This window comes from Lygodium microphyllum, chromosome 25, assembly GCF_053477565.2.
Source record: "Lygodium microphyllum isolate KBCC chromosome 25, Lygodium_microphyllum_v1.1.10, whole genome shotgun sequence".
Lineage (NCBI taxonomy): Eukaryota > Viridiplantae > Streptophyta > Polypodiopsida > Schizaeales > Lygodiaceae > Lygodium > Lygodium microphyllum.
The window spans coordinates 7,127,069-7,147,053 of NC_141159.1; positions in this window are offsets into that span (position 1 = coordinate 7,127,069).

Consider the following 19,985-nt stretch of genomic DNA (forward strand, 5'->3'; position numbering starts at 1 on the left):
TACTTTTGTTTTGGATGCATGCTCCTCAAACAAACTACTATGTCTACTAGATCATATATCCTCTATGTTTCAATGTTAAGTCCTAAGGCTATGGAGTGTCTACTTTCTTTAATTTTGGACATTTGTCTCCTAAAGTTACTTGGTTCTTTCTCAATGGATTTTGTAATGGTATGATTTGCACTTCAAGTTGCAATTCTATTTCCATATTTTGGAACTTTACTAAGCCATTATTTGAGATACTTTATGTGGATAGAAGTAAACTAGATCTTTGTCATAAGCACAATAAACGTATTTGTTGTGAATACAATAAATATAATGGTTTTTTTTCCATCTATGTTTACTAGTTGTACACTAGCTATATTCTTACACCCATCTAAGGGTTTGGGACAATTAGGATATTTAGAATTTGAGAACACTTCAGTGTTTATGTTTTGAAGTGTAAAGAAAGCAAAGCTTTATCACTAACATGTTCTTCCTCTAATTTGAATTAGTTGAATCATGAATGGCTTTTGGCAATTAAAAATTAGCCTATATGCATCTCGCAAGGATGCAATATTAATGTAGCGACATATAATTATATGCACTTTGATATATATATGGTAATCTTGTGTTTGTAGATCTTAAATAATAGAAAAAAGTAACCCTTAATCATTTCTTGGAATTTCCTCTACATTCAGTTTGGTAGTTAACTTTAATTCTACCAAAATAGCAATTTTGCTTGATGTTTATATCCTAATGTGTGGGGTTAAAAAGATCTAGTATGTTTTGACTAATCTCTTCATATGAATCCATGGTGTGGCCTAAACCAAAAAATTAAATACATTTCCAAGTGGATATGAAGAACCTAAGGGAAGCAAGATGATTCGACAATGCACATTGACAATGCTTCTATTGGTCTAAACTAGTGAAAATCAAATCTAGAACCTACAAGTAGTCCAAAATCCACATAGCTCGCAAGGAAAAATGTAGACTTTTTTGGAAATAAATTGAGAGCCCTAGTGGAAGTAGAAGAAACCAATGCAATGTGTTATGACTCGCGGGGGCAAGACCTTCCTAATTGTAAAATGTCAAATGATTGAGAATGAATCATGCATCTAAACTCTAACTTTCAAAGAAACCTTTCAAACAAATTGATAAATGATTATTAGAGAATGAGTGATAGAAGAAATTTGGCAAGGTCTTGACCCTCAACAATGTAATCTAAGTCTAAACACATCAAACATGTCGTTTTTGACATGATAGTAATTATTCTTAACATGAATTGGTGTAAAAAGTAGTCCCAAATGTCAGACTTTGGCTTGGTTACTTGATGCCACTCTTTTCAATGAAAGTATAATTTTTGCACTCTCTTTCACCCTTATGCACTCAATCATAAACTTTTGTTGCATTTTGTTTACATGTATTTTTTGCAAGTATGTTTCTATGTTGGCAAAAATTCCATGGAATATTATACGGTGATGATTTCCTATCTAGGCAAGGATGCTCATTGCTTGTTTACCCTTGCAAGACTTGTGGTTGAAGAAATATGTTAGAATATGATCAATTGTTGAAGAAATACATTAGAACATGATCAATGACATGTTGATGTTTCATAATAAGTGCTTAAGTCTTGAAGGAGATGAGATCATCATGCAGAATTAAGCACTGATGCATGCCATGTTTTTATTGAAAATCTCAAGTTTTGGAAAGGTCATGCTTGTAAAAAGGTCAAAGTAACATGTTTTATTATTTGTTTAAGCTCATGTTGGAGCAATCTACATGCTAGAAGGTGACCGTTTTGGTCAGACAATCTAGCATCCCCTTCGACAAAAAACTAAGTTTTACAAAATTTAGATGTTGGTCATAATATGATTTTTAATTTGTTTCCTGCTAGTGCACGAAACCTTGTTATTTTAAATCAATGCATTGGTAATAAATTCTATGTATATACATGATGGATTTGTGTCTGTTTTATGTGTACATACAAAAAGTGAATGAGATGCAATAGATGCATATGTGTGATATTATATTTGTTTTTCCTTATTTTATAGATATATATGTAACTCATCATTAGAATGTACTGTGTGCATTTGTAACAAGCATGTAATTCATCATTAGAATGTACTGTATGCATGTGTAACATTGTCAACGTATCAAATATTTGCAAGCACCATCTTTTATGGGGGACATTTGTTATTTATTGTCCCTTAAATACTACAAACAATTTGTACCAAATGAACATGAAGAAAGAGTATGAAGGGAATAATTTATTATAATATCTCATAGATTGTATCAAAATAATGTGTTATGTCACATAAAGAAGGATCACATGCCCATAGGCCTTGAAGGCATAAGTATGGGTCATTGCGATCCTCAAGCACCCCTTCTCCTTGCAAAGACAAACGCTAAAGTTCATGTCTTTCTCATTTTGTAACATGATCCTCTTTGCATGTATAGCTACCAATCGGTTTTCATTAAACAAATCAATCAAGTAACACTTTGAACCCATCTACAAGGTCTCCATGAGCTTGTGGAGAACCATCACAAGATAACAATATCCATGATGCGTTGCCATAACTTGCCAAGGTTGGTTCAATCCAAATCTCATACAACCTTGTGTACCAAAATTTGAAAGCTAGCTTTGGAAATGAGCATTATATACCCCATTACATATCCTTGAGATCCATAATGCCACGTCTCCATCCCTTCTTTTACAACGGCCTCTGAGTCTTGGGATCAATTTGTGCATGCAAGGAGCCTCCCCCTCATGTGCTTTCATCTTGTGATATATACAGATGGTGGTATGGGAACCCTCTTGCCTCCTTGTGCTCTAGTTGGTGATGTGTGAGACTTCTTGGATAGGCGACACTTTGTGGATAAAGACAATGGGAAAGAGGTGTGAATGAATGAAGTGAGAAATGAGGAGGAGATGTCAATTTAACCCTTCAAAATCCTTAAATTGGTTTATAGTGTTGTACAAAACATTGTAAGCACAAAGTTGTTAAAAATTCTAATGAAGATTGTTAAAAGTAACATTTAAACTGAAAAAACTTGATTAATATGCGCGCTTAAGGAGCTATATAATAGTTATTCACTCCTATAGAGGTAGTGACCCAAGTACATAGATTGGTTCAAACATGAGTTGATTACAACCACTACTTACTCCATTGGAATGAATACATCTACACTTCTTGAAAGTTCCTAACAATATAAAAGTTTTGTGAGATTATAATAATGTGGTTGGCATGTATTAGGCAATGTCAAGCCTCACATATTAAGTCTATAAAAGAAGCAACAACCTATTGCAGAGTATGAATACATTTTTTGTGTGGATCAATCGCATCTATAAATACCTCTTGAGATATATAAAGTATAGATCTTACATAATCTCTTGTGTAACTCATGAGAATCTTGCCTTGGATATGATGAACTTTAAGGAATGTTGGTAATTCCTAATTCTTCTTAGGGCAACAATGTCGAGTCTCCTTTTACATTTGTGGGGATGTTGAGAAGAACCTTGTCAATGGCAGTAGGGGCTTAAGGATGGTACTTTTAGGACAAAAGTGGATAGGCCATCAAAATTCTAGGAAAAGGGATTGTTGGATCCTCCATTCTAAAGGGCATAACATGGTGCCTTGAGTGGAAATTTCTTCGTAATTTACTTGGTCCGAGCCATCTTACCTTGTGAAGTACAAGATGCAAACTATAGACGAGAAATGTGAAAGTTTAGAGCTAACCTCAGAATTAGTACCTATTCACACAAGTAGTGATCCTACATTTTAAAACTCGTCATAAACAAAGTTAAAGGTACAAACACTTAGACTTAAGTTGATTGTTTATCTTAGCTCTCTTTGAATCAAGCTGTTATCTTATTTGACCTTGTTTCCAACCAACTATTTTTTTCCACTTGATGTATGATAACATGTTCATTCAGTGACCCGAGGTGATTAGCTTTTCTTTGAAGAAAATTCATTACCATTCTTATTTGCTCGTCTTTGTGAATTTCATTAGCCACTTTTATCCTTACCCACCAAAGGAGCAATTGAAGCATTGGGTTGCTCCCATATAGCCCTCTGTTATACTTGGCCTTCCTTTGGTATGCATTATTATTTTCCAATTTTAATTTTCCATCCCTTGAGTAGGCCAAACTTCATTGCCTCATGGTTCTACAAAGTATGACCTAGGTGCTTCTAGAATATGCTACAAAGGTATAGATCATTAAACATACACATACAAAGGAAGCTAATCTAAAACGTTGACATACAAGAACTTTATTGACATACACGCATGTAGTGTACAATAGAGCTTGTACCCTAGGCCTCCACCATGTTGTTATTGAAACTATGCACACCATAATGTTGAACCCTTCTTGATCATCATTATATTAAAGACCATTATTTTTGAGCCGATGTGGCCAATCTCTTAATATTAAACCAAAAATTGGATTTTTTCACCATTGTTTTTTCACTACCGCTATCATTTGGGATTAGAGTATGCACTTTATTCCAACCCTCACATCTTTTGGTTTTTTTGTTGTATTATTGCCAAAATCATCTAGTAGTGAGGAGAAGAAATATTTGTAGCTTTGGCCCTTCCAAAGAAGGATTTCTTAGGTGCATTTCCCCTCTTTCTTGGTCTATATAACTTTTCTCAATTATGATTTGATATTCTTGTAATGCCATGCCTAATGGAACTCTCTTCACCTTCTTGCAAGTTGTAGTAGCTTTTGCATCTAGTTGCATCCTATATGCTAAGAAGCTATATTCATACACTAGTTTCTTACAATGCAAACAAATCCATGCAAAGAGCATATATGAGCACTCTCCAAAGATGTGTTCAAGATAGGCTTCCAAATTAGATCTTCTTTGTGATGAGTACGTGAGAAATGTGTTACATTTTTGGCAAGTGTTCTTGTTTTTTCTTACCATTTATTTCTTTTGTCCCCTCATTTAAGTAATACAGACATGGAAAACTTGTATTTGCATCATGGAAAATGCCGCATGTGTACTTTCGTTAGATGCCAAACCACAATATATTCACCAAACCCCTCAACTAAGAGTCTTAACATGTTCTTGATTTTTTATAATATCTTGGATAGTATATGCATGAATATTAGATTTAGCAGCATAAAGGCTTTCTTCCAAACTTCAATTGAAGTAAGCCACCATATGTTTCACTTAGACGCTACAATTCCTTGTATTGTATTTGTTGTATTACAAAGTTTTCTTCGTTAAATTAATACTAACACTCCCAAGCTTCATCTCACTTCCATCTAATTTGACAATCAATTATATTATTTGGTCCCACTCGCTACCAATGGAATCAAGGATATTTCTAGCAAGAAATAGATAGGCAAATTCGTGCCAGTAGGTTCGAAAACTTAAGCTTATCAAACAACTAGTCTAAGATTCCCAAAAAATTAACTTTCTACAATTATATTGGTTTATGGCAGATGCGATGGACAATGGTGACAGAATAGCCATTGGTTGGCTAGGTCATGCCAATTTCAAAGATAGGGAAGGTCACAAATTGTTTGTCGTATGCCTTCTATATGTCTCCTCTCTTTGCTAGACACTTGAGAAGCAAAATGATTGCAACCAAGAGATGGAGCAAATCCAGAGAGCCATGATTGGATCATGAGGCCAAGATCAAGGCGTCGAACACATTTGGACTACAATGCATGAGGGCAAGAGGGTGAGTCTACTATGAGCTCTTTGCTATCTATTTTCTTACTTGCTGGGGATAGTGAGGAGATAGTAGGTGCCCATGAGATCTGACTATGAGTGGACTTTGTGAGAGTTAATTGAGGCTAAGCACATTGAAGCTCTTGAAACAATAATAGTCCATCCAAGTCCTACTTATCGTGCGTATAGCTAAACAAAGATAGAACATAATGAAGGACACCATTCTTGATCTCAATATATAACATGAGAAAACAAAGAAAAATTTGAATGAGCTTTGTAAGATTAATGAGAAGTTGACACATGAGCACAAAAAAGGGATAACAAATCATAGAATTGAGTTGCAATAGTGGACAATGGAAGTGATGTATCAAGCCTTGCAAGTATACCCAACAAGAAACTCTGGGGAGGGGAGCTTGGATCATACATTCATAGGTTGACGATAAAGGATACGGTTGTGGATTCACTTTGAAGGATGTTTCAAATTAGCATTTTGCTACAGATACATAAGTTATATGTGATAGGATACATTAGCATAATGATTCATTTCAAATTGTTCAAGCATGTAAAATATGTATTTTGTTATGTTCAAAACAACAATAGTGTGATGCACCCGTTGGAGACATCGTTGGTGGCTTGATTTAGTGGTCCATCGAGATAATTTTTATAGGTAACACTGCTCAATACTCTTTCAAATAACACTAGATATGCTACCTAGACTCTCTTCCACTTCTCAATGGAAGGTATTGGTCATTCCCAGAGAATCAACATGATTTTCAATTTCTAGGTAAGCTAAGGTCTCCTATTTGGGGTTAACTAGCTTTGGCCTTTGAGCAATTGCTTGTGCTAGATTGCTCGAATCGAAGCTGACTCGTATCATAATTGGTTCAAGGAGAGTGAAAAACAAGGGGGAATATGAGTACATCGACTCCTTTGCCCATAAGGCAAAGTCTCACTCCATTCCCATAAAATGATACAAATTCAAGGTCCTAATTAATTATAGGAGTCAATTTTCCCTATACTCTAATGTATCAAATTTATGAGAAGCTCTCAGCTTATTGAGACTATCCTACTTAAGGTGGATTCATCAGGAATCATGCCCTCCTACTTCCCTCATTTGGGTAGTTTTAATTATCTATTTACCTAATGCATTAAGCTATATACATAAAATCAACTTTCTTTATTAATCTCTTTAATCATAGTGTTTGTTTACGTAATTTAAAATCACAACACACAAAGAATGAAGACAACCCTTATGAAATATGGCTTATTTATTTAATAGAAATTTTCTACATAAGTATTCACCTTTTGTCCATACAGAAGAACGGCACGAAGACCATTATTTCTCCAAGATTTTCGACCCTAACTAGTATTGGGGCCTTAGGAAATCCATCCTAAGTCATGTAGGAGTTTGGATGGTTCCTAGGAGTCTAAAGATTTATTGGCTAGATCCCCTTGGCGTCCTCAACTCCTCTTGCCCGAGGATTTCCTATGGAGTGACCTCTCGAGGTTGGTCCAAAACTCTCAGAGGTGGCAATTTGTTCCACTTTGGAAAAGGAATGCACAACTAGCCTTGGGGGAGGTCTTTTATCTTGTTTTGTAGATAATGTATTAGGATTTTTGATTATTCAATCAATTTCCTAAGTGCATCAAGTTAAACTTATCTGCATTGTTATAAGCACAAGAAATTTCCTTCATGCAATATTCTTAATAAATAGAGAGACAATTGAGCAATATCTTAACTTAGGCAATCCCTTCCAACTCGACTCTCTTTCAACTCTTGGGGTTTTCCTAGTTCCCCTTCGGATTTGACTTTCTAACTCCCCTTTTTGAACTTTGATTAACCTTCCTTCTTTAAGTCTTTTCTTTAGTTGTCGTTGGTCTTTATTTGTAATCTTTCATTCGTAACCCTTGTTAAGGATTGGTCGTTTGACCTCATTAAGAATTTAGAGTTTATCCCAAATTATGAGAATTTATCAAATCTTAGAAATAATAGTGAAATTTCCTTTCTTAAGAAGTACTCCAACTCAATAATCTTTTATTATCTACTTTAATTGTCCTAATTTTCCAAGGAAAAACTAATTTTCTATGTTTGTAATTACTATATGAATATTTCTTGATACTTAATAAAGTTCTAAATACAAAAAGAATGATCCTTAATGTAATTTTCACATTCTCTTATATTCACATAATTTGTAAATACTAAAATAATTATTCTTAATACAACTTCACTTGTCCTAATGTTTACATAAATTGTAAACGCTAAAAGTAATATTATTAATGCAACCTCCACCTTTCTTAATATTTACATAATTTATAAATGCTAAAAGAATCATTCTTAATGCAACTTTCACTTGTCCTAATGTTTACATAAATTGTAAATGTTAAAAGAGAGTATTTTTAATGAAAATTTTCACATTTTCTAATATTTACACTAGTTATAAATGCCAAGGAATTTATTCTTGATGCGATTCTTTGCTTATAAGAAACCAAGTTAATTTATTCAATGCAATGTTATGAAATTTATCTTAACTTTGAATCATATAATTCTAACATAATAATACTTACTTGTTCTATCATTTCCTTTCGCTATGATTTCTTTACCATATGAAAACTTCTTTATTTGTGTTCCAAGCCATGTATTGAATGAACATTAATTTGTGAAGGAACCTGGTCTTGTGTCATATATGATATCGTGTTGTTCATATTCTCGATCATGTTGGTAGCTCCCATGCTCCTCGCTTCAGAATACTGTCTCTTTGGGGCCATCACAAGAAGATGTTTGCACCATTAGCTCTTGAACTATAAATAGTTCAGTGGCTCTATGCAAGATCGGGACTTTTCCATGAGAGGAAGGACTTGTGTCGGGTATGAAAAGTAAGAAGGTAGATGAGATCATTGTGAATTGGAGTGGTGTTCCCTTTGTGATTTAAGACAATATCCCCTTCCTTCTTCGTCTCACACTCTCTCTTTCTTCACCCTCTTCCTCTCTATCCTCCTCTTCTTTTCATCTACTCCTCCTTTTCTTCTTCTCTACTTTCTCTCTTCCCCTTCTTCTCTTCTCTTCTTCCTCTCCTCTCCTCTCCTCTTCTTTCCCTTCTCTCTTCTCTTCTTCCCCACTTCTATTCTTCTCCTTTGTTCTCTCTCTCTCTCTCTCTCTCTCCACACACACACACACACACACACACACACACACACACACACACACACACACACACACACACACACACACACACACACACACACACACACACACACACACACACACACACACACACACACACACACACACACACACACACACACACACACACACACACACACACACACACACACACACACACACACACACACACACACACACACACACACACACACACACACACACACACACACACACACACACACAATCGGTGGGAAAAACAAAAAGTATTAGCCTAAACCAAGGCTTGAGCTAAGGCTTTATAGCCTTAGCTTAAGGCTCGTAGCGATCTATTAGTGGTGGCATTTTTTATCAAATAGTTTTCTCCTTTTCTTTTCCACTAAGGTTTCTTTCAACCTTAGAATTTCCTCCCCCCTCTCTCCAATGCTAGTTCATGTGGGAAAAGGGGGGGAAAAGAACATTACAAGTAGGGTTATGCCTCTTTCTAGACCATCAGAGTTAATAGAGGTATAGAAGATACTTAATACTAAAGTTTTGGAGTTAATAGGAGATCATTTGCATGTTACATGTGTGGAAACTTTGAAGTTAGAAACAAAGGATGTTGATGAGGTCAAGTTCACAAAGACGACAAAAACTACTTTTTTGAATCTATACAAAATGTAGGCTCCAACATGACTACTGAACTACAACATGATATACTACAACATGACTATGTGGTAGAACCATACCACATGCTTTTGAAAACTATGAAAGTAGTGAGAAAGTTAGTGGCTATGCTACATGACAAAATGGTTTCAACATCCCTCATTTGTAAAGATTTGTATAATCATTGAGGTGGCTAAACACTTAATAGACCAACTACTAATATGCTAAATACACCTGTTGCAATGCAAGAAAAGTCATCCAAACCTCACCTTGACTCTACCTCTCACCCTCCAAACTATTTTTGGTTGGTCCTTTGTTCTATGCATATAATTTGGACCAATATTTTGAAGTGTAGAAAAGTAGTACTTGTAACGTTGTCTAGATGTAGATCTTCCTCTCCAACAACGAGAATTATTACAACTTCTATGAGAGTTGAGCTAGACTCTTAAAATAATATTGCAATTAATTTTATAACTATGAGCTTTAACCCAAAATTATTGCATGCATGTTGCGAGTGGAAGAATTAATTTTCAAAATATTCGTGGTGCATTGTGATTTTGCTAGATTTGTGCCTTTATTCACCTTTAAGATTTTGATATATCTACTTTTTGTCATTTGCAACTTTTTGATGGTTGCTTTTATCGCTTGCCCATTTTGTGATTAATATTTACCCCTCTCTTAGTCGAGTGCCAATCCCATGGTACTCTTCATTAGAGGTAGCATGTTTTAGCTTGCATTGTAGAGAAGGAATGTCAGGACAATCGTGTGACCATTGTGAGGGGAGCATCAATTATTGTTGGAGATAGATGTGGTCATTGTAGTTGCCTTATCAAATGTTAAGTGGAAGTAGTGATGGGAATTAGATAGGGCTCTTGGGATTGAAATGTCAGTGGTTGAAGATTTTGGCTTGTGATAGAAGTCGCAAACCACCCATGTTTAATTGTATTTGCAAGGGCAACCTCTCATGCATTTTCTCCCTAGAAAAGTGTTAGTTTGTTTTGCATGCAGCACAATATATTTTGATGAATTGGGAGATGGGTCAAAGCCTTGAGTGTTGTCCTGCACCTGAGGACCCAATCCATGGCTAGGTTATGGTGCAATTACTATGTGAGTGCACGTGCTTACATAGGCTACTACATAGTTAGAAGACAATGTTATGGTTTCCTCTTGGTGATAATAATGAGATAAGACACCAATTGATGGGTAAAGGATGGGAACTATTGTCATTGATGAGAAATAAGAAAACCAAAGTGGAATTATGCAAAGAACTTCGAGCTACATTGAATAGCTTTAAGCTCATGGTCATGGATATAATGGATGAGGTTCTCTTATGAAATCATCAACTTATAGATATTTCATTACCAAATGAAACTGCAACATTGGTGATTTTGGATTGACTTACTAGTTATTCTAATTTCAGTATTATTATAGTGGAAGTGCAATATTTGGAAAGGAATGAAAAGAATCATGCCAATGGCTTAGGGAGATAGGTTGAGCCAAGACTTCCTAAGTGTGTCCTACACTTGATGTGCCTCGGGCATATGTAGAGAGATTAGGAAGCAAGGCAAGTAGGTTAGACATGGAGCTAGCCAATCAAGGCCACTTAAAGTACCTAGCTTGAGGACCCTAGTTACACTATTGTGTCCATGAGTGCATACTTTTCTTTTCCTTTTTCTTTTCTTTCTTTTGATTTGCAATGCAATACAAGAGGATTTTTAGCCTCTATGAATGAGATAAGATTGCAAGGATAATGAGGCTCATTGGAAAGAATAAAATGGATCAATGTTGAAGAGGCAATGATTTGGTAGTCCTTGGGATGTGAGGTAGGGTATTTTGAAGATTAAGTATTGATCATTGAAGATTGAAGTTGTTGAGGGTTGTTGTTGTTGTTGTTGAATGGGTGTCTTTTCATTTGAGTTGGGCCTTTTTTGTGGAGAGAAAGAGTAGTAGATAGTCATGCCAGTATGAAATATACTTGCATGTAGGGGACGGCTTTTGTAAATCACGGTCTTGTAGGTCTTGGTCTTGATTGGGTTTTCTTCTTAGTCCATTACTTTGCTAGTGTTGTAATTGAAGGTTCTTTAAGAAGAGTGGAGGTCCTTCATGGCTTTTCAAATCTTGATCCACCAACATCACAATTTGCAAATTAAAAAATCACCACTTAACTGAATTTAGTTGAATTGATTTTGCTCATTGTGGGTTTTTTCTTGCTTAATTTCTTATTTTTGTACCACCATTGGAAAACGTAATCTATTCATATATATCAATACTAACTAAGGTTTCATGTCATTTCAAGGTGGATGATGCTAGTTGTAGAAGGATCATACTTGAGTGTAGTACAAACATCAAGGAGTTGTGGTAGTTTTGCTAGCAAAGACAAATATTGTGCCACGTCAAGCAACATTGTTCCCTACCCAAGTTTGTTAGCCACATGGAACTTCTCTTCCATAATGATTTTATCAAGTAGAGGATACTCTAAGATTGGTCCAACTAAGTCCATACCTCACATAATAGTAAGTATGTGAAAGGAGGTAGGGGCTACGCACATTCAATGTGTCTAGTAATTGAGTTGCTTGGCTGCTCATCATTATTATTATTTTCTTATGTCTCCTTCTAGGGCTTCTCTAGGTCATGCTAAGAAACATCACTAGGATGAACAATTCACTTGCCTCTTGCTTTGGAAAGGCCACATTTTTAGCCATTTCTATTCTTCTAGGCTCTTCATCAATTTGTGTTGATTGTTGCTTTTATTTAGTTGTAGATTGTAGGGTTTTCCTTTGGTAGACTAGAGGTTGCTTTTTCTTGGGAGATTTGGTTTCTATTTCCCCTCGTTGATCTGGCTACTATCTTGGCTCTTTGTCTAGGTTTGGCTCTCCTTCCTCAAGAGAGACTTTGGGTTCTTATATGATGTGATGAAGATGGCCATATAGGTAGTTTAGATAACCATAACAAATGCTTTCCTACATAATATCCTTGAGCATGTAGGAGGGACTTCAAGGTCTATCTCTACTTTATGCTAGCTCTTGGTTGATGTCTTTGTTTATGAGCTCTAGGATTTTTCTTTGTCCCAGGGGTCTTTTTTCAATTGAATTCAATGGTTTTAGAGGCCATGCGAATGTCATTGGGATTATCAACTTGACTTTTTACCTGATGTGGGTGGTTGTGCTAAGTGGTCTCCTTACTTCATTGGGTGCCTTAAGCAACTGCTCAAGCATCTCTTTATTTCCCTCACTAAGTTTCTCCTTTGAGCTAGGGATTTTCTCCTTGCCTTTTTCTTGAGACTTGATGAGATTACACATATTGAAAGTTGTAACTATCCTAACATTTAGTAGTGTTAGATGTATGCTTTGTGCTACATAGTCAACCTTGCATTTTGTTGTCTGCTTGAAAGTTCTTCCCAACAAGACTTCCTTCCCTCCATCTTCTCAATTCAGAAGAATATAGAAGATGATGGGAATGCTTTCAATCTCTATGGTCATGATAATTTTGCTTTTTCCTAGGAGGGAATATGGGGATCCTCCATATGTGTTAATCATTGAATTGTTTTGTACAACATCGGGTCAACTAATTTTGGCCCATGCATTGTAGGTTAAGATGTTATAATTTGATCCTTCACAAGTAACAACTTCAATATCATGATCTCATTTTGCAATTAATTTTACCTTAGGTAGCTGCCCGTGTATTACTACAGTGACTATACATGCCACTGCACACTGCAGGTGGCGGGTGCCCATCACCCTCACTTTATTCTTTATTCTTTCAATGACAGTTTGAATAAAGGAAGGCCTAGTCACACATTGTGACTATTGGAGTTCCCATTTGGTCCCTCTCTCTCTCTCTGTTTCTTGCTCTTGCTCTCCCGCCATAGCTCTTCCAAGAAAGCTTCGATCCTTCTCACCTTTCAATTGGTATTAGAGCATGGGTTCATAACTACTCAAGCTTGGTTCGTGGCATCTTCAACTTCCTATTGATTACCTACACTCATTGGGTCTCCTTCCCGGTAGCCATAGCCTACTCTCTTGAGCTTCTATCACTCCACAGCTTCTTAGCACCTACCCGGCCCCTTTGGGCACCCTCAAGGCATTGCATCAGAGGGTTTGCAAGATTAAGGGCAGCCATAGTTCCTACCATTGGAGCTTGTTCCCACCATATCCTGCCCAAAGCCTTTGTAGGCCAGCTAGGCTTGTACTAGGCCTTCCATCTGGTATACCCTCAGCAGGAGCAACAAAAGACATCAACAAATCAACATGATTTGTTCCTGTTTCCTACAACCCCTTGGACAGCTCCTCTACTCTTGTTGATGATCATGCTTGGACTCTTGGGCATTGTTGCACTACTTGGATTGATCCCTGCCCTACTTTGAGCCTTGTAGAGGCTTTGGGGCTATGATATTCAACTCTAGTTTGACTGTGTATATAGTAGACCTCCTGTTTATGTCTATCACAGACCTTTACATGAAGATTGGAGCTCATCTACACTTCACTTGATGCCCCTATGCTAGGCCATTGATGCCTATTGGTTGGTGGATGTAATGCTAGTGCTTTGCCATGCCTTTGGACAAATTTTTGGGTTGAAAAATCTCAGTTTTGAATAGTAAATCAGTGCTGTACAACAGTGGGCTGAAGCCTATTACTTCAAGTCTGAGCCTTGCTTTGGCTTATTGCCTGGAGCTTACTTTGGTTATCTCTCGGCTTGCCAGAGTTACAATTTGGATGTACTTGATGTCTATGGATGCTATGTATGGATGCTACACAGCCTATATGCTCATGAAGTCTTATCAATGCTTGATTTTGGATCTTCTGGCAGCACTAGTGCTATTATATACCCTTGTTGAGATTCTTTGCTTGATATTTTCAGCTTTTGTGCTAGTGGGAGCGTCTTGATATGCTTAACGACATCGAGTAGGCAATTTATGCTACTTGAGCATTCAGATACTTAAGAATGGGATCTTCCCCTAGATGCTACATGGTTGATATGCCATGGTCCTCACACATGTGATGTACTTGGGCTAATTTGGGCTTTACACTTCTTGAGCATACACCTATTTGTGTCAGGTCTTGCTAGTGTTGTGTACACTCTGCCCTATTACATAGGAGGTGTGCCGACTTAGTGACAGATTCATTTGACATGCTTGGGTGTTTGCTTAATGTCCGTATGACAGTCACATGTTGATATATGCCCACTTGATGCTGGTTATGCTTTGATAGTTAGTGGTTGACTTGGTGCATTCATTTTGCCTACAATTTTGCTCTCATTGTACATGACTGTATTTTATTATAACAAGCAGTTATGCATAGACTGATGTGGAATTTTCATGTTGAATCATCTTGATTTTATGTACTTTTGATGGTACTCGGTGGGCAACATCATTAGCTATCAGTTCGTGGTCATTTTGCCTTGGTTTTGGTGGTATTTTGGCTGTTTACAATAGAAAACAAGCAATTTTAAACTGTCTGCACCATTTTTGGATTGCAGTATGGCATCTTCTTCCACTGATAGTGCTATCTTCAACATCATTAAGCTTGATGGTACAAATTATGCCTATTGGAAGAGCCAAGTTTGGCAAGTATTGGTGCAGAAATCTCAGATAAAGCCACTAAGGATGCATGGTGAGCAGCCTAAAACTATGACTGATGACGAATGGGATGAGCTTGATGAGTTATGCAAGTCCACCCTCATCTTGTCTCTCACTAAACAAGTGCATTACAATGTGGAGCACAGAGTGCTTGGTAGCTTTGGCATAAGATTAAGAACCTCTATGACAAGAAATGTCCAGCAAGTTAGATGTAATGGCTGAAGCAACTTATGGACCTGCGCATGAAGGAGAATATGACAATGTCTGCTCATTTGAGCCAGTTCCATGCTATCCTTAAGAACTTGACTTCGTAGGGCATTACCTTCAATGATAAGGTTATTCCATTGTTTCCGAGTGAGTCCTGGGATGTATTTCACATTGCCTTATATGCTCCTGCTACTATTTTGAACTTGCTTGATGTAGAGAGTGCTCTTCTGCAGGAAGAGATCAACCATAAGAACTTGGATGCCTCTCATGTGTCGCATGCTTTGAATATTAGAGGCAAAGATGGTACTAGAAAGAATGACCGTGGGTATGGACGTGGTAGAGACTCATAAAAGTTTAGGTCTAAGTTGCGCAGCAAGTCTCGTGGGAGAAATGCTAATATGATATGTCATCATTGCGACAAGAAGGATCATATACGCCCATAGTGTCATGAGTTGCCCAATGAGAAGCGCAAAGAGAAGGGAAAAGACAAAGTAAAGGAAAAGTCCTATGATTGCAGCATGGTACCTATGAAATCCAATGTAAAAATCGAGGAGATAAATGCCATGAAGACTGATAACTCCAATGGGGAGTACATACTTGCAACTAGTTCTTATGATGCTATGCCGTTGATCGAGGTTCACTCTATGTATGTGCAGTGCTGGCTTTTGGATTCTGGTGCTTCATTTCATGCTTTTCACATAAAGCTTGGGCATATCCCATTAAGCTTAAGTTAGATGTCCTGGTTGTGTTTCAGAGATGGCTTGCATTGGTTGAGAACCAGATTGGGCATAGGATGAAATGCCTTAGGACTAACGATGGGGGAGAATATGTGTCACATGCCTTTGAGTAGATATGTGATGAGAGGGGTATTAAACGTTAGTTGACCGCCCCCTATATGCCACCCCTTGGCTGAGCAGATGAATAGAACCATCCAGGAGCATGTATGCAGTATGCTTAGCCATGTAGGCCTACCATAGAGCTTTTGGGCTGAGGCAGTCAATACAGCTGTGCATATCATAAATAGATCGCTTTCCAATGGTTTGGATTTCTAGGGTGCAGAGGAGATATGGACGTCTTATGCACATCTACGTGTCTTTGGATGTGAGGCATTCTACCATGTGCCCAAGGACAAGCATACTAAGTTGGATCCAAAGAGTGTCAAATGCATTATCCTTGGCTATGGAGATGAGGCGAGATGGGTTACCGCCTTTGGGATCCACAGGCACAAAAAGTCATCTGCAGCCATGATGTAGTCTTCCATGAAGTCAAGATGCATAGGCAGCTTGAGAAGATGGTCGAAATACACATGGTTATGTTCTAGGAGGAGCCATATGCTCCAGTACAACTTGTAGCAACAGTTGGTACACATGGCTAGGATATTGAACATGTAGCAGAGCTTGCTGTGAGATGCAGTCTACTAGAGATAGACGTCCACTTGATAGATTTGAGCCCTCGATGCATTATATCTTGGTTACAGATGTAGGAGAGCCTCTCACCTATGATGAGGCTATGCGAAGGGGTGACAATCACTCCTGGGAGAGGGCTATGCAGTCTAAGATAGACTCCTTGCATAAGAATATGACTTGGGATTTGGTTTCCTTGCCTGCTGGCAAGAAGACTCTGCCATGCAATGGGTGTATAAGCTGAAAAGTACCCCTGGACACCCCAAGCTGGCTTATAAGGAAAGGCTTGCTGCTAAGGGTTTTAAACAGGAGCATGGAGTTGACTTTGATGAAGTCTTTTCTCCTCTAGTCAAGATGACCACCCTATGCTTGGTTTTAGCCTTAGTCGTGCATCTTGACTTGGACATGTATCAGATGGTGGATGTCAAGACTGCATTCTTGCATGGGGATTTGGATGATGAGATTTACATGGAGTAGCCTAAGGGCTTTACAGAACCTGGCAGGGAGCACCTAGTGTACAAGTTGAAGAAAGTCTTTGTGGCTTGAAGTAGGCACCTAGGGAGTGGTATCATTAATTTTATGCCTTTATGCAGTCACTGGGCTACAACAGGAGTGCTATGGATTTGTGTCTTTACATGAAGAAAGACTGTGATGGCTCATCACTTATTTTGGTACTTTATGTGGATGATATGCTGATCACAGGGAAAGGTCATGATGAGCTAGATGCTCTTAAATCTCACCTGAAGAAGAGCTCTAAGATGAAGGATTTGGGATAGGCTCTCACATTCTTGGTATGTGCATTAAGCGCAACAGGCATCAGGGACTAGTCTACCTCTTAGAGAGGGAGTACATTTATAAAGTCCTTGAGCATTTTGGCATGCAAGATGTCAAGCCTATTGGCTATCCATTACCTTCTCATGTGAAGGACTCACATGCCAATTGTCCACATACAGATGAGCAGAGGGCTGGGATGGCCAAGATCCCTTATGCATTAGTCGTGGGCAATTTGATGTATGCCATGATAGCCACTCGACCCGATATTGCCTTTGCAGTTGGTGTTGTGGCACGCTATGGCTACACCTGGCAAGAAGCATTGGGATGCTGTGAAGGGTATTATGAGATACCTGAAGGGGACAACAGATATGTGTATTTGCTATGGCAGCCAAGATACAAGAGTTGTGGGGTACACAGACTCTGATTATGCAGGACATGCAAATAGTAGGAAGTCCACTTCTGGCTATGTATTCACTTATGTTGGAGGTGTTGTCTCTTGGATGTCCAAGATTTAGAAGTGTACGACTCTCTCTACCATTAAGGCCAAGTATATTGCAGCTGAGGCTTGCAAGGTGGACATATGGTTGGGCCATTTGGTTCATGACCTTGGGATTGATACTATACCTACGTTGCATCCAGATTCTATGAGTGTTATTCAGCTAGCTGAGAATGCGGTCTTCCATACGAAGATGAAACATATTGAGGTGAGGTATCACTTCATACGTGGGGTCATGGAGGACAGGTTTGTTGACTTTTTCAAGATCTCCACTAACGAAAATCCTGCAGATTTGGTCACGAAAAGCCTCACTACTGAGCACTTTGCCTTCCTCAGGAGATTGATGGGCATTGGATGAGATGATGTTCTTCCTCATCCTGTTGTACATGTATACATTGTACTGTCTTTTTCTTTTCTTTTCACTCCTCACTGGGGCAAATTCACATTTAAGTGGGAGGTTGTTGGGGGTAAAGGTGCCTCCGCCTACCTGCCCATGTATTACTACATTGACAGTACTCGCCACTACACACTGCAGGTGGCAGGCGCCCGTCACCGTTACTTTATTCTTTATTCTTTCAGTGACAGTTTGAATAAAGGAAGGCATGGTCACACATTGTGACTATTGGAGTTCCCTTTTGCTCTCTCTCTCTCTCTCTCTCTCTCTCTCTCTCTCTCTCTCTCTCTCTCTCTCTCTCTCTCTCTCTCTCTCTCTCTCTCTCTCTCTCTCTCTCTCTCTCTCTCGCTCTCCCACCATAGCTCTTACAAGCAAGCTTTGTTCCTTCTCACCTTTCAGGTAGGTAATATGAGCTCTTTGTCATTGGGGTCCATGTTGGTGGTTTCTACTTTTAGGATTGAGATGTCATGCATGCTAACCCCATATGAGGTAATATTGGATGCTTTGCATTCAAGACAATCTTGATACAAGTGAGAAAAATCACATTCAATGCATTAGGAGTCATTTATTTTAGGTTGGTTAGTTTTTGGTTGCTTTCGGCAATTGCCTAGCCACATAGCTTGGCTGATGGTAGTTCCAACAAGTTGTGAGCTCATCTTGATGCATGGTAGAGGAATCTTGGAGGGGCAAGCTATGAGATGACTAGAAAACTTTTACATCTTGCATCACTCTTCGAGGTTGATAATGTATTCTCTGCAATTCTAGTTGCATTTGTACTATATCATTGTGAAGTTGGATAAGGGCTTGTGCATTTTTGAGTACGAGTCCTTTTTCTAAGGTTTGGTCTTCCACACAATTAGAGGTTTCTTGTTCAAAGGCCTATACTTGCAAAATAAACTCCCTAGCATCCAAATCATCACAACTATAAGGCAATGCAAATAGACCCTCTTGGTAAACACTCACCTCTTTGCACGCATGAACATCCTCTACTATCGAAACTACATTCTCATCATAACATCATTATAGCCAACATCATGTACTTAAAAAATTATTAATAAAGTAGAGCCATCAACATGCCCATTTACATGACCACATGTAGCCTTTGCAACTTTGAACAATGAGCCAAACCTATTGGACGAATTGTTAGCCTTTACTTCTTTTGTTTGATTATCCCACCACAACTTGGCCAATCCCTCCAAAACCATATTGAAGATCTTGAATGCATATGTGTCTTTTAAAAAATGAAGACCATCCATTCAACATTTTTGATAAATCTATCCACATCTTCTCCTTTTACACATGTAAGCAATTCATACTCAAATATCTCCATGGATTGGGTTAATGTATAGGTTGGACTCCAAAACTGACACTTCTTAAACTGATAAGATCAAAGAGATCGTTAGCAAGGTTGTCAATCTATGATAGAAGAATTAATCGGCTAGCCTCTAACAACCACTAACCCAATACCACAGGTAAAACCAAGGATCCATGGGACTTAGGAGCAACTCAAAGGCTATTCCCTCTCACAACATGTAACTTGCCACATATCCAACCCAATGACCATCAAACTCCATCACAAATAGGATGTTGTTTACAACATTAACAAAACTGCCCAAAACTTTTGCTATAGAGGTCAAATAAAAAAACATTCTTAACCAAAGTTAAAGC